At 46.8% G+C, this 17,103-nt stretch overlaps 1 protein-coding gene across 7 annotated transcripts in view; it reads left to right on the top strand.

Annotated features, from left to right (window-relative positions):
• Positions 1-8,320: 8,320 nt before the first annotated feature.
• LOC139764324 (semaphorin-1A-like) overlaps positions 8,321-17,103 on the top strand; it is a 466,398-nt gene continuing 457,615 nt past the window's right edge. For 5 of the 7 annotated variants that reach the window (XM_071690828.1, XM_071690830.1, XM_071690827.1 and 2 more), the window contains exon 1: positions 8,381-8,601. The gene's annotated coding sequence lies outside the window, so the exon portion shown is untranslated. Of the gene's footprint in view, positions 8,602-17,103 lie in introns of all 7 variants that reach the window. The other 2 variants (XM_071690825.1, XM_071690829.1) reach the window with 1 other exon arrangement.

Genomic DNA, 17,103 nt, shown 5'->3' on the forward strand with positions numbered 1-17,103 from the left:
CAGGATGATCCTTCGTGCCTCCCAGAATCACGCTGGGCCTCGGGGGCTCAGCGACGGCCTTCCTAGAAAGGATTTAAGGACTCTCGGTGAGGCGTCAGGGAACAGGTCCTTCGTAGGCTGACAAAGCCCTTGGTCTTTCCTGCCATTTCCCGTAGGATGCGTAGCCCGAAGTCCTGTATGGGAGTATTTCCTCGCGTAGGAAGAGGGGACTCGTAACCTTGTCACAATTTCCTCCACTGTGCCGTGAAGGATGTTCGCACGGCGTCCTCTCTGTACAGGAGTCGAGATCGACCTCCCTTGGTCCCACACAGGCGTCCTGCGGAGGAGGTCCTGCCGACGTGTGTTCCCACACCCCGCACCGGAGATCCTGTGGGATTGTGTGTATGTATATCCCCGTTGGCGTCCTAGTGTGCGTCAGCTGGAAGGTGGAGTGGGGGAGGAGGAAGCGTCGGAAATGCTCGCTCCGTTCGTCCCCCACCCCATCAACCCCCCCACTCTTCCCCCCCACCTACCCACACCACCCTACCCCATCCCGACAGTACCCGACCGACTGACCGACCTACCGACCGATCGCGTTTGACCGACCTCACCGTGTGTGGTGAGGTCGGGAGGAGGAAACGGTCGTAGGTCATGCCCCGGCGGAGAGGGAGAAGGGGTAAGGGGCCGGCGGGCGTACCTGGGGCGGTGGGTGTGACCCTGCGATACGCTTCGGGGGGCTGTGGGGGGTATCTTGTGACCTCTGGATGGTACGCCTGTGGAGGGGTGGTGAGGCCTAAGATCCAGCTGGCGTTCGTTAACGAAAGTCACAGCTCACGAATGGTCCTCCGCCGCTCCCCCCTCCCTCTCCCCTTCCCTCTCCTCCTCCGGGTGTTCGTGTCCTGTTCGTGCTCCCCCCCCCCACCCGCCCTGCCGTATTTCGTGCTGGCGTTGCACAGTGTGCTCATGCGTAAACCCAGCGTCGCACGCCATACGGATTCGTGCGCGTATTCGAAGTTATGGCGGCGATACAAGGAGCACTGTTACATAGTCGTGTTTCGTGTTATGGCGGCGTTATAAAGAACACTGTTACATAGTCGTGTTTCGTGTTATGGCGGCGTTATAAAGAACACTGTTACATAGTCGTGTTTCGTGTTATGGCGGCGTTATAAGAGCGCTGTTACATAGTCGTGTTTCGTGTCCTGCTTTTGATATAAGGTACTTGCTAATGACAGCTAGAAAGTGGATGTGTCCAAATGAAGCCATCTTTCTCTGGTTCCTGACGCTAACCTTGCCGAGGCGGGAGAAGACGTTAGGTCATATAGATATAGATAGATAGATAGATAAATAGATCGATAGATGGATAGATATTGCTGTACTGAAGTTCGTAAAAAAAGGAGTCTTCGCTTGCCTGAATACTGCTTTAATGCCTGACGAAGAAACAAAGACTAGAAAAATAAAACATCCAAAAATGTGGCATGGTACGGTTTGGTACCCGGGGTTTCATGCATCTGGTGTGGGGGAATTAATATACATCTGCCTCTGGGACCCGCCATCCCCCCTTCCCCCTTCCCCCCCCCCCTTATAGACACATCAGAGGCCGAAATTTACATGGTCGTCAACAATCAACGCTCTCTGTGTACCGAATGTGTGTACGTCGTGCTGTACTGCCCAGTGGAATTAGCGTGTTTACAAAAAAAAATAGAGACAAAAAAAAATTCCCCCTCATTTTCTACGTTGTAATGAAATGTCCTGCATTCAGCTTGCTCTCTCTCTCTCTCTCTCTCTCTCTCTCTCTCTCTCTCTCTCTCTCTCTCTCTCTCTCTCTAAAAAGTACCCCCGCCGAAAACGGTCGGCCGAAATGGATTCTCGTGTCCCTTGTTTTAATGAGTGTCTCGTGTGTGAGCTACGTAACATATTTATCGAAAACCTGCTCTCTCTCTCTCTCTCTCTCTCTCTCTCTCTCTCTCTCTCTCTCTCTCTCTCTCTCTCTCTCTCTCTCTCTCTCTCTCTCTCTCTCTCTCTTTCTCTTCTGGCTGTTGGAGGCTTATAGGAGCGCGTTCATATGCACTTTGTTCGTATTATATATATATATATATATATATATATATATATATATATATATATATATATATATATATATATATATATATATATATACGCGCGCTGAATTGATGGTATTATCTTATAGTTGGCGATAAATGATGACTGGAGCGAAACTGTGGAGGATGGGGGAGGGAGGTGAGGTGAGGGTGGTATGAAGGTTGTTGAAACCTGTGTTCGCTTCAGTTGCCTGCGCCTGCCTTCCTTCCCCCTCCTCCTCCTCCTCCTCCTCTGGAAAAGCTTGGGGAATTAATCATTTTGTTAAGGTATTTCATTAGGTCTGGACGCGACATTCTTTTCTGTTTCACGGTTCGGAGAGAGAGAGAGAGAGAGAGAGAGAGAGAGAGAGAGAGAGAGAGAGAGAGAGAGAGAGAGAGAGATTGGTAAAACGGCAAACGCCCCCAGATTTCGAAATCCCATCGTATCGACAGAATTCATCCAGTCAGCGCACAGGGAACAGGAACTAAACAAGCTCCCCCTTCCATATATATATATATATATATATATATATATATATATATATATATATATATATATATATATATATATATATATATCACATTTGGTAAATCACTTGTTTACCAAATGGCGTCCTCGCTTCGTCTCTTCGATGTATATCAACTGACTGTTACATTTCTCTCTTGTGTCTCCCCTGATGATGTGATTATTACACGAAAGTGCACTTGGGAACTTATCGTGTCTCATTTTCCCCGTGGACTCATAGGAATATATATATATATATATATATATATATTTTTTTTTTTCAAACTATTCGCCATTTCCCGCGTTAGCGAGGTAGCGTTAAGAACAGAGAACTGGGCCACTGAGGGAATATCCTCACCTGGCCCCCTTCTCTGTTCCTTCTTTTGGAAAATTAAAAAAAATTGAGAGGGGAGGATTTCCAGCCCCCCGCTCCCTCCCCTTTTAGTCGCCTTCTACGACACGCAGGGAATACGTGGGAAGTATTCTTTCTCCCCTATCCCCAGGGATAGGGGATATATATATATATATATATATATATATATATATATATATATATATATATATATATATATATATATATTGATTTGTGTTATAAGAGGAAGAATCTACGTACACTTCTGTAATCTTGCTCAGAATTAAGACCGTGTTATTAACTGTTACGTCACAGGCTTAATTGAGACATCTTAATACACTTTAGATATACGTGACGTGCTTATGGTTGGCATTGCTGGAACCCACTTCTAAAACCCCCGCCTTCCCCCTTACGAGTTGGCACGGGGAAGTCGCGTTCAAGGACACTCGCAAAATCAGATTTCCTGTATCAGTGAAAATGTGTTCGAATCCCTGGGTTCAATTAGTGAAATTCAATTAGTCAGTCAGACATCACGCGGGGCTTTGAGACGCCTTGGAACTGACGGTCGCCGATCGTCCCGGATATATTGCCGGGAGCATCATGTTGCCGATCGTCCTGGATATATTGCCGGGAGATGATGCTAGCCAGGGGGCTTGACCTAACCCCTTTTTTGACCCTCGCTGCTGCCCCGTCCGTCCATCGGTACGATCCTCGGATACGACGGTACGACCCTTCAGCACGACTACGACCCTTAAGCCGCGGCTGGTACGACCCTCGAGCACGAGGGTACGACTTATGGGTTACGCAGTGTGACCTTTGACCTGAGCTTTCAAGGACAGATGGTCGTACCCAAGGGTCGTACCGTCGTGCTCAAGGATCGTACCGTCGTGCTCAAGGATCGTAACGTCGTGCTTAAGGGTCGTACCGTCGTGCTCAAGGGTCGTGTCGTCGTGCTCAAGGGTCGTACCGTTGTGCTCAAGGATCGTACCGTCGTGATCAAGGATCGTACCGTCGTGCTCAAGGGTCGTCCCATCGTGCTCAAGGATCGTATCATCGTGCTCAAGGGTCGTACCGTCGTGCTCAAGGGTCATCCCGTCGTGCTCAAGAGTCCTACCATCGTGCTCAAGGGTCGTGTCGTCGTGCTCAAGGGTCGCATCGTCGTGCTCAAGGATCGTACCGTCGTGCTCAGGGGTCGTACCGCACTTACCTTACTTCAACACACTTATGCAACCTCAAAGCCGGCCATCGTTGGCGAAATCACGTTGCGGGTCACCACAGTTACGCCTCGAATTCAATGAAAACGTCGTACGATTCGTTTATGTGGGTAGTGGGGGGGGGTGAACACGCCGCTCTGGCAACGCTGACGAGACCTGTGGTTGTGGTGGGGGGGGGGGGGAGAACACACACACACACACACACACCGGTCTGGCAACGCTGCCGGGGCTAACAGCTGAATCAGCCATTTACGGGTGTTTGACTCGTTAGATTATCCGTTGTGTGATGGGGTTAGTCACTCACCCCCACTCTGTACCTTGGTGCTTATGTGTGTGTGTGTGTGTGTGTGTGTGTGTGTGTGTGGTTCACCTTGGCGTTTGACAGTTCTGTATGAGATTTGATTTGTGTCAGATGTTCAATATATTAAAACTAATAACTATATTCTCTCGTATTTCATTTTGCCTAAATTCCAACTGTAATTCTTGTCTCTGTCATTGAGGATATATGTAGTTAAATCAAGGCTTATATATATATATATATATATATATATATATATATATATATATATATATATATGTATATATATATATATATATATATATATAAGCCTTGATTTAACTACATATATCCTCAATGACAGAGACAAGAATTACAGTTGGAATTTAGGCAAAATGAAATACGAGAGAATATAGTTATTAGTTTTAATATATTGAACATCTGACACAAATCAAATCTCATACAGAGCTGTCAAATATATATATATATATATATATATATATATATATATATATATATATATATATATATATCAACTGATTTACATTTCTTTCTTGTGTCTTCCTTGATGATGTGATCATTACACGAAAGTGCACTTGGGAACTCAGGGCGTTTCATTTCCCCGTGGATAAGCGAGGAATTACGCGCTCATTTGTGATCTTTTCCTATATATATATATATATATATATATATATATATATAGATAGATAGATAGATAGATAGAGATAGATATAGTGGGTCATCATATAAGAGTAATGAGTCAGCGTATCACACACAGTCTGGTAGCGAATCGCTATCTTCCTCTCGCGTCAGACCACACATTTCCTGCCTGCATTCCCACCGCCTCTTCGTCCTCCACGCGTTGCAGTTGACCCGTGAGGATGAGCAGCTTGTTGCATTCAGCTGATGATTGTATCATCATCCTCCTCTCCCTCCCCCCCACAAGGGTCGGTACGTTTGTGGGCTCCTGCCGCAACCCCGCTGTCAGCCGCCATGTGCGGACGGACGCGATGCATCTTTTAAGAAGGTGCAACTTGCATTCGGTCGATACATCTTTGAGAAGCGAGAAGACGATTTTATTTATTCATTTATTCGTTTTTCGTGGGGGAGGGGTGTGGCTGGATGTGCTGCTAGGAAAGGAGAGAGAGAGAGAGAGAGAGAGAGAGAGAGAGAGAGAGAGAGAGAGAGAGAGTATGTAGTAGGTCGTGAGAAGCGTGCGTGTTGAGGGTGTATGTGATCTTGTCAGCCAGCCACATATGTATCCATATGTATCAGATACATCCATGGACCAGTATCACATGTGAAGGGCTGTGTGATATATACCTGGCTCTCAGGGCCGTGCCGTTGTGCACAAGGGTCGTATCTGACTGACCCTTTTAGAGGTAAGGTCAAAGGTCACTCCTCTCCCCCCCACCCCTTCTTCAGGTCACACCCAGGTCGCGCATGTGTGTCACAGTCGGTCACAGGCGCTGGTCGGATAATTTTCCCTCAACTCTCTGCACATTGACGCACGTACAACCCTAATCATGAGACCTCAGACCCCCAGGCCGGTGGACTTGGCCAGCTGCCTGAGCGCTGCAGGAAGCCCCCCCCCCCCCTCATTCGAACAGAAGGGCCATAAGTATATATAATCATTCATGAATACGATCAGTACGTACCGAATGAGCGATCGTTACGAAGCACTGCGTCATCAGTGCCCCGGGGCAGCTGGCTGTCTGAAGATCCGAAAACTACGTAAATATTCGACGACTGAGCATAAATATTCGAATATTCGACAACTGAGGAATTCAGTCGCCAGCCAAGATACGAATAGATTCGTAAGACAAATGACCCCTTAAGGTCATGATGGTCGTAAAGAGAAAACGACGTGCGTACGGTAATGACCCACTTCAGTGCGTTGATTGGACGAACGAGATGTAAGAGAAGTGACTGTTGTTTACAGTTGAAATCGTCTAGAAAATGGAGTGGGAGGGCGACACTTTGTTTTCCACCGCGTAGGACACGCTGTCGACATGCTAAATGGGGTGGCGATGCTTGCGACACACTCGTAGACGAGGATGCGTCTCCCAGACGTAGCGCGTCTTGAAATCATGATAAATGTGGCTTGGTACGAGGGGGGGTTAACGTCAGAATGAGGGACCCCACATGGTACTGGGGGGGTTTAACGTTAGAATGAGGGGCCCCACATGGTCCTTGGGGGTTTAACGTTAGAATGGGGGGCCCCACATGGTCCTGGGGGGGTTAATGTTAGAATGAGGGGCCCCACATGGTACTGGGGGGTTTAACGTTAGAATGGGGGCCCACATGGTACTGGGGGGTTAACGTTAGAATGAGGGGCCCCACATGGTACTAGGGGGTTTAACGTTAGAATGAGGGGCCCCACATGGTACTGGGGGGTTCAACGTTAGAATGGGGGGCCCACATGGTACTGGGGGGTTTAACGTTAGAATGGGGGGCCCACATGGTACTGGGGGGTTTAACGTTAGAATGAGGGGCCCCACATGGTACCGGGGGGGGGTTAACGTTAGAATTAGGGGCCACACATGGTACTCATAATTAGTACACTCTGGTAATGTTATGTTCATTACTCATCTGTAAGAACTAAGGTTCGATATTCATCAGTACAAATTATATTCATAACTTGCAATGCGTTCGCCAAAACTGTTTTTGTCCCCCGAAAATTATCATAGCAGTCGATGGCGGAAACGATTATTATTATTATTATCATCCTCGCGAGAGCTTCAGAATTATATCGTACAATTATCGTACGCGTGGCAGCTGTGCAGCCGCGTCGGTAAAGTGCGCATGCGCGGATGATTCGACTCGGGCGTTTACATGTATATATATACACCACGTCTCGTTTGACAGTCCGGTGAATCACAGTTTTTCGTACTTTTAACGTATGATACGGGTTCTGCCTCGGTGAACCTTCCCGTGTCGTTAACCAGGGAAATAAAACAGACATACGGACGTGCGTTGAACTTGTCCAATTATTCGAAATTGTGAAAAAAAAAGTAAAAAAAAAACCCGATCGTTTTCACTGTAAACAAATATATTGAGGACGGTCGTGTGGGTTACGATCCTATGGACGATTTTGAACACGTCCATCGTACTTTACACCACAGAACTACACTTGTAAACACCGAAGGCACGGTGTAAAAGAGTGAATTTGTTTACAAGGGAGGGGGGGGGGGAATGTCCCTTCACCGCATTCGTTGTAAACGGGTGTGTAAATGCAGCGGCTTCGAGAAATCGGGTTTGGCCGGAGACACGCATTCGTTTATTCCGTGTAACGATGGCACGAGTGATATCGTTTAACATTTCTTTTTATTTCATCAGTTATATTAACGACTTCGAAGCTCAACGAGGTGATTATGATGACGAGGGGGGGGAGGGAGGGGGATGCTTGTTCGCTGTGTTCCGGGCAGTTAAGCGCGCGCCCCCCATTGGCTGTATTTCCGTAAAAGTTAATTCAACAACGATAAGTCCTTATCTAATCTTAGTATCATATTTACACTTACGCTTGAAACTTTATCGTAAAAAAGAGATAGGACGGAGGGCCAAGACAGCGAGTCCTGTTATCTAAAGCGTAAGGAGGGCGGAGGCCTTACGCGTCGCGCGCTGCCTTAGGACAGCTCATTTGTATGCGGGATGCTGCGTATCGCGTAACATTTAACATGTTACCCTTAACGCCAGGCGTATATCGCCCCTACCCCCCTCCTCCTCCTCAAAGGCCGTGTGTGTGTGTGTGTGTGTGTGTGTGTTTTCCGAAGTTTTAAAATGTCGCGGCGTATGTGACGTCAGGGGCGACCAATCGCCGCGCCCCTCGGGACGACGTCACTGGCCCCGCTGGCCAACCACGGGGCACAATGGGTCTTACGGCCTCACTCGAGGTTCTCTAACAAATTTAGCGCCAGTGATACGGTGGAAGTGAACGTGGGTAGTGTCGCTTGTGTGTTCCTCGGAAGTGAAGTTTTCCGTAGTTTTTGGCTCATAGTTTCGCTGGGGTGTGTGTGTCTGTGAGAGAGAGAGGGGGCGCGCGCGCGTACCCTTAGAGGAGAAAAGTAATATTTCTTTTCCTCTCAAAAGACGCGTTATGAGATGGTTTCGGAAGAGTGACCCATAGTGGAATGCAAAGTGACATAAGGGATTTACTGTGTCTCCCGTGGATTTCTAACTTGGACTGAAAAAGAGAGGTTAGTGTTGGATCAAAGTTTCTTTCTTTCTTTCTCCGGTGCTGTGTGTGTGTGTTGAGGGAGAAGGAGTTGGTGGGTTTTATTGGTGCCCGCCAGAACTTTAAACGACACGTGGCGCTGAAAACTTTTTGGCTTCTTGCATGCACAAGGCCAGGCAGGCCTGTTGTATTATCATTATTATTTGATTATTATCATGTGTTATTATCCCCCCCTTTGTGATGTACTGCTTGCTTGCATGTTGGTTTACGTGTGGATGTTGCTGTGCGCTTGAAAACCGCGTTGTACTCTAAACGTAATGATTTGCCAGCCACAGACTTTGGTGAGGTTGGGGAGAGGAGATATATGTTGCAGACACACTACACTAGATACGAAGAAGGGGTGAGGAGAGGGAATATTCATATTCGTTAATACAACCATTGTGATCATCCAATCTTGTTGCAGTGGTGGAACTAAGTGCACGAACCATATTGTGTTTTGTTTTTTTCCCCCTCACCCCAACAAACTTTTTTTTTAATGTAACCATCACTGTTCATTAGGGGTTTTATTAACGCAACGCTACCAACACTTTGAACACATAATTTCCAAATTGTTAATGGAGGAAATGGAGGTGGAATGTGGTTTACTGGGTTTAGTGTTTGGTAAATGTTGTAATGTTATGATTAACTGTTGTAGGCCAGGCTGTGTGTCTGTGTGTGTGTGTGTGATCATGCAGTCATGGCCGGCGTTGCACACCACACCACACAGTCCTATATTTTCCCCCCATTGATTTCCAAGAATCTTTTTGCATGCACGTATGTGGTGGGTTTTTAAGTGTTAAAATAACGTAGGTTAATTTATAAGTACCCATAACTGTGGTGTTTGATGTGGTAACGAGTTCCCTAACAAGCTTATTCTCTCGTTATGGTGTTTTTTGGAACTGCTGGTTCGGTTGTGTTTGGGGATGTTGGAACTGCTGGTTCGTTGGTGTTTTGGTTAAATGTCTCATGGATGTGAGTATTGCCATCTCGGAGCGAATGGTAATCTCGCAAAGGTGGCTTTTTCCGAGGAGAACACGATAGTGTTTGTTAATGAAATTATCTTTATTTTTCACCATTCGTTGTATATATATGTATACTTGAATATCTTCGTGAAAAAATGAAAAAATATGCATTATATTATCGTCGTTAGAGGAAGGATTAATTGTTGGTTAATATTACATGCGTTGGCAATTACTTCGTATTCAATTTCGTTGTGGAGTTAATGATATTCCTAATTTGTATATATATATATATATATATATATATATATATATATATATATATATATATATATATATACTGGAAGTTTCGTATATCGTCCAGAATAATATGCTTGCATTATGTAGCGTTCTTATGTAATTTTGTACACGCGAATTATTTCTTTTGTTATTTTCTCTTCATTGTGGGGAATATTGAACATATTGAAGTGTTCAGAGATGCCATGAAATGAACCCACTTTCCGTTTTCCTCGACGTGGTTCACCCCAGCCCTCGTTTGACCCCTCAAGACAAAATTGGCACAGCTCTTAAAAGATACGATGTTGTTTACAGTTGTTTACCGTGTTTGATCGATCCGCTGGAGGCAAAAGGGGCAAAACGGTGTTTGCCTAGTTTGCCTGCGCTACGCGCCAATGGATCTTACGTAAACGGTGCATTATTTACGTCGCGGGAGGTGTTGGCGTACAGCACGCGTGCTGGTGGGTGTCGCAAAGTCGAGATACAGCGTCCAAGAATCTTAGTGGAGTCGCTGAACGTAAGACTGTGTGAGGTAAGGACGAGGGATCGTAACGCAGCGCGCGAAGCGAGGGAGGGAAGGAGGGTGTCAAACGCATTGCACGGCTGTAAGTCTCCAAGGAAATTTAAGTATTTGAAAGGAATAGCTTTTTTTTCTTTATCAGTTTATGATAAGTAGATAAATTATGTGTCCAAGGTGCTTAGGAGCATTGAGGGAGGTGAGGATCTCGTTGTTACCACTCGTGTTCGTAAGCCTCGTCATTCACTGTCGATTGGAGAATAGTGTTATCATGCCAGGCAGTGGGTGACCCGCCGCCTCTTATTGATTTCTGGGATACAGAGAGGTTTTACCCTAAAGACTTTTGGGTGTGGTGTAGGTACGTCAGGTTTTGCTTCGTTTTTTTTTTTTTTTGTGGAAATGCTTGTTGGCGTCTTAATTCTAGTCGTGTTTCTCTCTCTCTCTCTCTCTCTCTCTCTCTCTCTCTCTCTCTCTCTCTCTCTCTCTCTTTCGTCCTTCATTGGTAGTTGAACTACAAGTGTCCATGTTAACAGTGTTCCCCTATTTCAAGTTAACGTACGTTCATGCCCCACTCTTGAAGTTACTCTCATTAGTTAACACTGATAAGTTATTTTGTGATTATTAGGCAAAGTGACCATATTTGAGAAGTCGTGTGTTGGGTCTGCGTTGGCCCAGTACCTTAAAAATCCTCTCTCTTTTCTTTTTCTATTTTGTATCCTTCGATGTGGCCTCATAGGGTATGTGTAAACATGATTTAATTGTATATTATGGAACGTTATTATTAGTTTGTCTTGTCGATTTTCTTTTGTTTTACGACCGACTTTATTCGCGTTTTTGTAGAATTCATTTCATGTTGTCCATTGTGGATATAGTGTGTGTGTGTGTGTGTGTGTGTGTGTGTAAAGGTATTCGTGATTGAGTTATTGACCGTCAGGTGGACCCTGGTCTGGTAATGCAGATTTACAGCTCCCCGTTTCCCACGTACAAAGTAGGTCAGACTCTGGCACTGTGTGTGTGTGTGTGTGTCGTCAATAGGGCTGCCTGCATGTGCCGTGACTGGCCTGTGAGGGGGAAGGGGGGAGGGTTGGAGAGGGAGCTAGCTAAAAGGAATATAATTGGCAATGGCTGCACGACACCAGGCCTCTCACAAGCCTTTACCAACACCACCTCCTCCTCCTCCTTGTGTGCTTGCTGCTTCGAGAACATTACCCTTCGTTCTGCGTGTGGTTTCTCGTGGATAATGTGGATTAGAAAACGAGATACCTTCCACCACCTCCTCCTATCTCTTTCCCTCCTCTCTTTTCCTTCGCTTCTTCCTTCCTCCTCATCCTCCTCCTCCTCCTCCTATTGCTTCTGCTGGTACCGCCACCAAGAGAGAGAGAGAGATTAGAGATTATAACTGGATCTTGTTGCCTCCTGGAGGAGGTGAGCGCGCCTCTCTCTCTCTCTCTCTCTCTCTCTCTCTCTCTCTCTCTCTCTCTCTCTCTCTCTCTCTCTCGTGGTGGTTCGCAGAACAGCCTCCTCTTGTATCAAGGCGGTGTTGTGAAGCAATCTGTTACAAGTAAGGTTCGCGTCTCACTGAGTCAATGAGTCCCTTAGTAGAGTACCACCCTCTGTGTGTAAGATATCTCTCCTCCGTGCGCGCGATCATGTGTGCGCGCATGCGAACCTTTCGCGAGAGCGAGAGGAAAATGCGAAATAGATTTTTTTTTTACGTCGACGTGAACGAATTGTAGTTGAGAGAGAGAAAGAGGATGGGAATGGAATAGATCAATTCTTTTTTGGTTCTTTTTACGTCAACACTCGACAGAGAGAGAGAGAGAGAGAGAGAGAGAGAGAGAGAGAGAGAGAGAGAGGGAGGGAGGTTGTGGACAGATTTTTACGTCGACGTGAATAAATTGTAGTTGAGAGAGAGAGGATGGGAATGGAATAGATCAATTTTTTGGGGTTCTTTTTACGTCAACACTCGACAGAGAGAGAGAGAGAGAGAGAGAGAGAGAGAGAGAGAGAGAGAGAGAGAGGTTGTGGACAGATTTTCAGGTAAACACCGTGAGTTTTTAAAGTGACGGTATAAAAGACGGGACAGTGGCAGACTCTCCCTCAAGGAGCATTGGACGGACCCGGGTGGGAAGGAGAGGCGTGGAGGGCCTGTCGGAAATGATCATGGGAGCGGCGAAAACCTGCGACAGCAACGTAGTGCAGCGGGGGGATGTGGCGGTGAGGCAAAACCAGCTCGCTGGCGGGGTCAACGTTGAGGGACAAACACAGACCCCCCCAACACAGACCCCCCTCCAACACAGACCCCCCTCCAACACAGACCCCCCTCCAACACAGACCCCCCTCCAACACAGACCCCCCAACACAGACCACCCCAACACAGACCCCCCTACACAGACCCCCAACACAGACCCCCAACACAGAGCCCTCCCAACACAGACCCCCCTCCAACACAGACCCCCCTCCAACACAGACCCCCCTCCAACACAGACCACCCCAACACAGACCCCCCTACACAGACCCCCCTACACAGACCCCCCAACACAGACCCCCCCAACACAGAGCCCCAACACAGACCCCCCAACACAGACCACCCCCAACACAGACCACCCCAACACAGAGCCCTCCAACACAGACCCCCCCAACACAGACCCCCTCAACACAGACCCCCCAACACAGAGCCCCCAACACAGACCCCCCAGCCATCACAGGTGTAGGTATAGTGTTCATAAAATGCCGTTTTTCGTTTTTCTTTTTGTAAGTTTTTGAGTTCGTTGCTGTAGGCGGTCTCCCTGGAGTCTTTGTACCCTTGTGAATTTAACTGGACGGCCTGTGGCGTGGTGTTGACTCCACACTACCAATGCAGGTCAGAAAACACGTTCGTGATCTTAGATAAATAGAAAATACGTTCGTGATCTTGAATAGAAAATGTAATCTTAGATAAATAGAAAATACGTTCGTGATCTTAAATAGAAAATGTAATCTTAGATAAATAGAAAATACGTTCGTGATCTTAAATAGAAAATGTAATCTTAGATAAATAGAAAATACGTTCGTGATCTTAAATAGAAAATGTAATCTTAGATAAATAGAAAATACGTTCGTGATCTTAAATAGAAAATGTAATCTTAGATAAATAGAAAATACGTTCGTGATCTTAAATAGAAAATGTAATCTTAGATAAGTAGGACGTTCGTGATCTTAAATAGAAAATGTAATCTTAGATAAATAGAAAATACGTTCGTGATCTTAAAATATACAAAATACATTCATGATCTTAGAAAATACGTTCGTGATTTTAGATAGAAAATACGTTCGTGATCTTAGATGGAAATAGTTTCGTGATGTTAAATAGATAGAAAATACGTTCGTGATCTTAGATAGAAAATACGTTCGTGATCTGAAGTAGAGAATACGTTCGTGATCATATAAGTTTAGATATTTTTACTGAGGGTAAATATTTTAGTGTTTTGTTATGTCATGCTGTAAAGTGTCTGAATCCTTGCTTTGCGTCAGTAGCATTCGTTATTTTGTTCTTTTGTTTCATTGCGGTACGTTGTACTAGTCGTGCAAGGACACGAACACGTTCGTACATCCGTGTAGGGTACTGAGACGTTATTCACTGCCTGGGGTGAGTCTTAAGAGCTGTTCAAGCTTTATTCATTTGTATTCACGGTGGAGTTGAGGTTGTTTTTGTTTTTGTTGTTGTTGTTATGCGTTCCTGGAACTTATTCTTGTATGCTTTACGTACGTGGCTAGTGGGAATTTTGCCCCCCCCCTTCCACCAAACCCCCCCTTCCCTTTTTTCCCAGTTTCAATTTTTCGTGGAAGTAGATTAGTTCCCACAACTGGCGTGGGGGAGAGAGAGAGAGAGAGAGAGAGAGAGAGAGAGAGAGAGAGAGAGAGAGAGAGAGAGAGAGCTTGCAATAGTATGGCCTAAAAGCTTTTTATTATTATTTTTATTATTGTTATTAATTGTCCTCCAACAACGCACGTACGATTGCTGGAAAGCAGAGAACCGGCATTGTGTATTCAGCTCAGAATTGGAAAGCGGGTAACTTTTTTTGTTTTTGTTTTTGTTTATGTTCGAGAGGGATGATATCCCCTTTATCTGTTCAAGAGGGGGATTTCCACGGCGTGCATTAGGAAAAGTTTGTCGGGAAGTGGGACCTTTTTCTCTTTTTTAAACGTGTAGTGTTGTAAGTTGGATGTGTTAACTTGTCAGCATGTTGTAGTTTAAATGCCTCCCCCCTGGACGTATGGGTCCCTCCCTCCTCTCTCTCTCCTCATTAGAACAGCGTTTTTGAACGATATTATTTTTGCCTATTGTATTCTCCTTGAGTGTAGCAGTAAACGCTGTAGATATTGGCAGTTTTTGCGGCGTTTTTAATCTTTTACAGTTTGTCTTGTGTCGAAGCATTTATTGTCCGTAAATAAGTTGGTTTAAAAGGTACGCCGAGGTCATCCATCCTTCCCTCCCTCCCGTCCCACTCACAGTTGAATGAGGGGCTGTGTACACGGCGAAGACATTGTGTGGGGGGAGGAAGGGCCTCGGTCCTCCGTCCCCCCATTCAATGCCCACCATCACAAGTATTCGCGAGTTTCGCGCCGTTTTCGCGCCTCGGTCGGGCACCGAAGTGGATGAGTCGGTGATCGTCGGCGTCTTGGTCGACCCCGGGAGCTGCCAGTGGGAGTGTTGCGCGTAGCCTAGCCCCACGTCGCTTAGGAAGGGCAAACGTAAGTGTTGTTACGTTGGGTGGTGGTGGTGGACGGGTGGTCGGGAGGCAACCACTAGCCTCGCACGGGGCTCCGGTGTGCGCCTGTCCACTGATACTTACCTGTCAGAAACATGATATATATATTTATTTTAAATCAGTGGAGTGCCTGAAGGCGGTGGACGCACTCCCGTCACCATGTCAGGTCGGGTAGAGGTGGGTTCGAGAGTCATAGGGATGGATAGGGTGTCCAGCGCGTCTTGAGTGCACGTACGTGCGAATGTAAATTGAAGACGGATGGTGGCAACACCGGGCTTCTCTCACTCCCGCACTCCCTGCCAGACAGTTTGGCGGGGGTTGGGATCCAGCCCGCTTAATTGCATCCTTAATTCTCGATTGTTTCGCCCCGGCTTATGTCCCTAGGAGTCGTGTATGGAGGTTACGAGATCAGAGGATGAGGAGGGGTGAAGAAGGACCCGGCGTTGAATGATGGAAGGGCTCGAAGCAAGGAGGTACTTTATTAAGCGGTAAATCAAATATTTTTTAAGCAGTCTGCCTGGGCAGGCTCCGAGGGATTGGATGAAGCGATCGGCCATAGCCTTAGCTGAAAATCCCGAGAGGTCGTAGCGATGTTGTTATCTGAGGTACTGGCGATAAGAAGACCTGTCTCCCGTGGGGCGGCGTCCGTGTGCGTCAGCCTCTTAGCGTATCCGTGTGTGTCCGTAGATGCGTTAACAGTCATAAACGAGGAAAAATGATTTAAGTTCGCCCGCGGTAAAGCAAGCGCTTCTGTCTATGGCCCAGTGGGTTCAAGTGCGAATCATGGATGATTTTTTCTTGTTTTTTTTTTCTATTTTTGTCCTTTCAGAATTGACATTCGTAGTAAGATTATTTTAGGAGGAGTGCGATGGCTTATGACGAAATGAGTGAGAGGTGATTTGCGGTAAATAGAGCGAGAAATAAGACGTGCTGGATGGCAAAGGCAACACACTCGGGTTAGCAGACCACTTTGTTTCTCGTCTTCCGTTTTATTTGCTTGTATGTTATTGACCCTTCTCCCTGGCCCCGCGAGGCGTACTCCAGCTTTGGCCAAAAGCAATGATTCCGGTGTGTGTGTAATGCGCTCGCCCGCGCGCGCCCGCCCTCCCCTCCCCCGTCATCCTCCGTGTGGCGACCGAAATGGAATTATGCCATCGTAATTACCGAGTGAATGACCGATCATTGCGGCCGCTGTGGCTGTGATGCAAATCGTGCATTAAGGTGACTCAAGCAAGCGTCATGCTTTTGGGTTTCGAGGGGGAGGAGGGAATGGTGGAGGGCGATGGTGGGGTGGGTTATATCGCGCTAATCTGGCAGGAAGGGCGCACAGGTAAATATGGTAAACACAGACATTTGTCAGGGGGTGGGGGGGGAGACCTGGTTGGTTGGTTGGTGTTGCACCGTTGCCAACTCTCTCAGGGTTGAGCGGTCAAGGAAATGGCTGGTGGTGGTGAGGAAATGGGTAAGTGTTGCCAACGTCTGTACCCATTTTGTGACGGGGGTGAATTTCCCCCCTCCCCCCCTGAGCGTCTCGGAAACCAGAAGTGCCTTACGTTCTCATGGACGGGTGGGGGGATGATGAGGAGTCGTGTTTTAACCGTGGTTTCCCCGGGAAATGGTTCCTGAAATACGCTGGGGGGGGGGGGGCTTGGGAGTTGTAAAAGGGGGGAAGGGTTAGGGGGGGGATAGACTCGTGATAGGACAGGGCTAAACTCGTTCTTTCGTTTTTGTTCTCCTCCAGCGGGGGTGTTCTTCCGTTGTTCTCCAGCGGGGGTGTTCTTCCGTTGTTCTCCAGCGGGGTGTTTCTCCGTTGTTCTCCAGCGGGGGTGTTCTTCCGTTCTCCTCCAGCGGGGGTGTTCTTCCGTTGTTCTCCAGCGGGGATGTTCTTCCGTTGTTCTCCAGCGGGTGTCCCCAAATCGGTTTTCTATTAAACATGTCTGTTCATCCTATTAAGCAGTACTGTTTAGCATGTCCCAAGTTAT

Source organism: Panulirus ornatus, chromosome 49 (assembly GCF_036320965.1).
Source record: "Panulirus ornatus isolate Po-2019 chromosome 49, ASM3632096v1, whole genome shotgun sequence".
Classification (NCBI taxonomy): domain Eukaryota; kingdom Metazoa; phylum Arthropoda; class Malacostraca; order Decapoda; family Palinuridae; genus Panulirus; species Panulirus ornatus.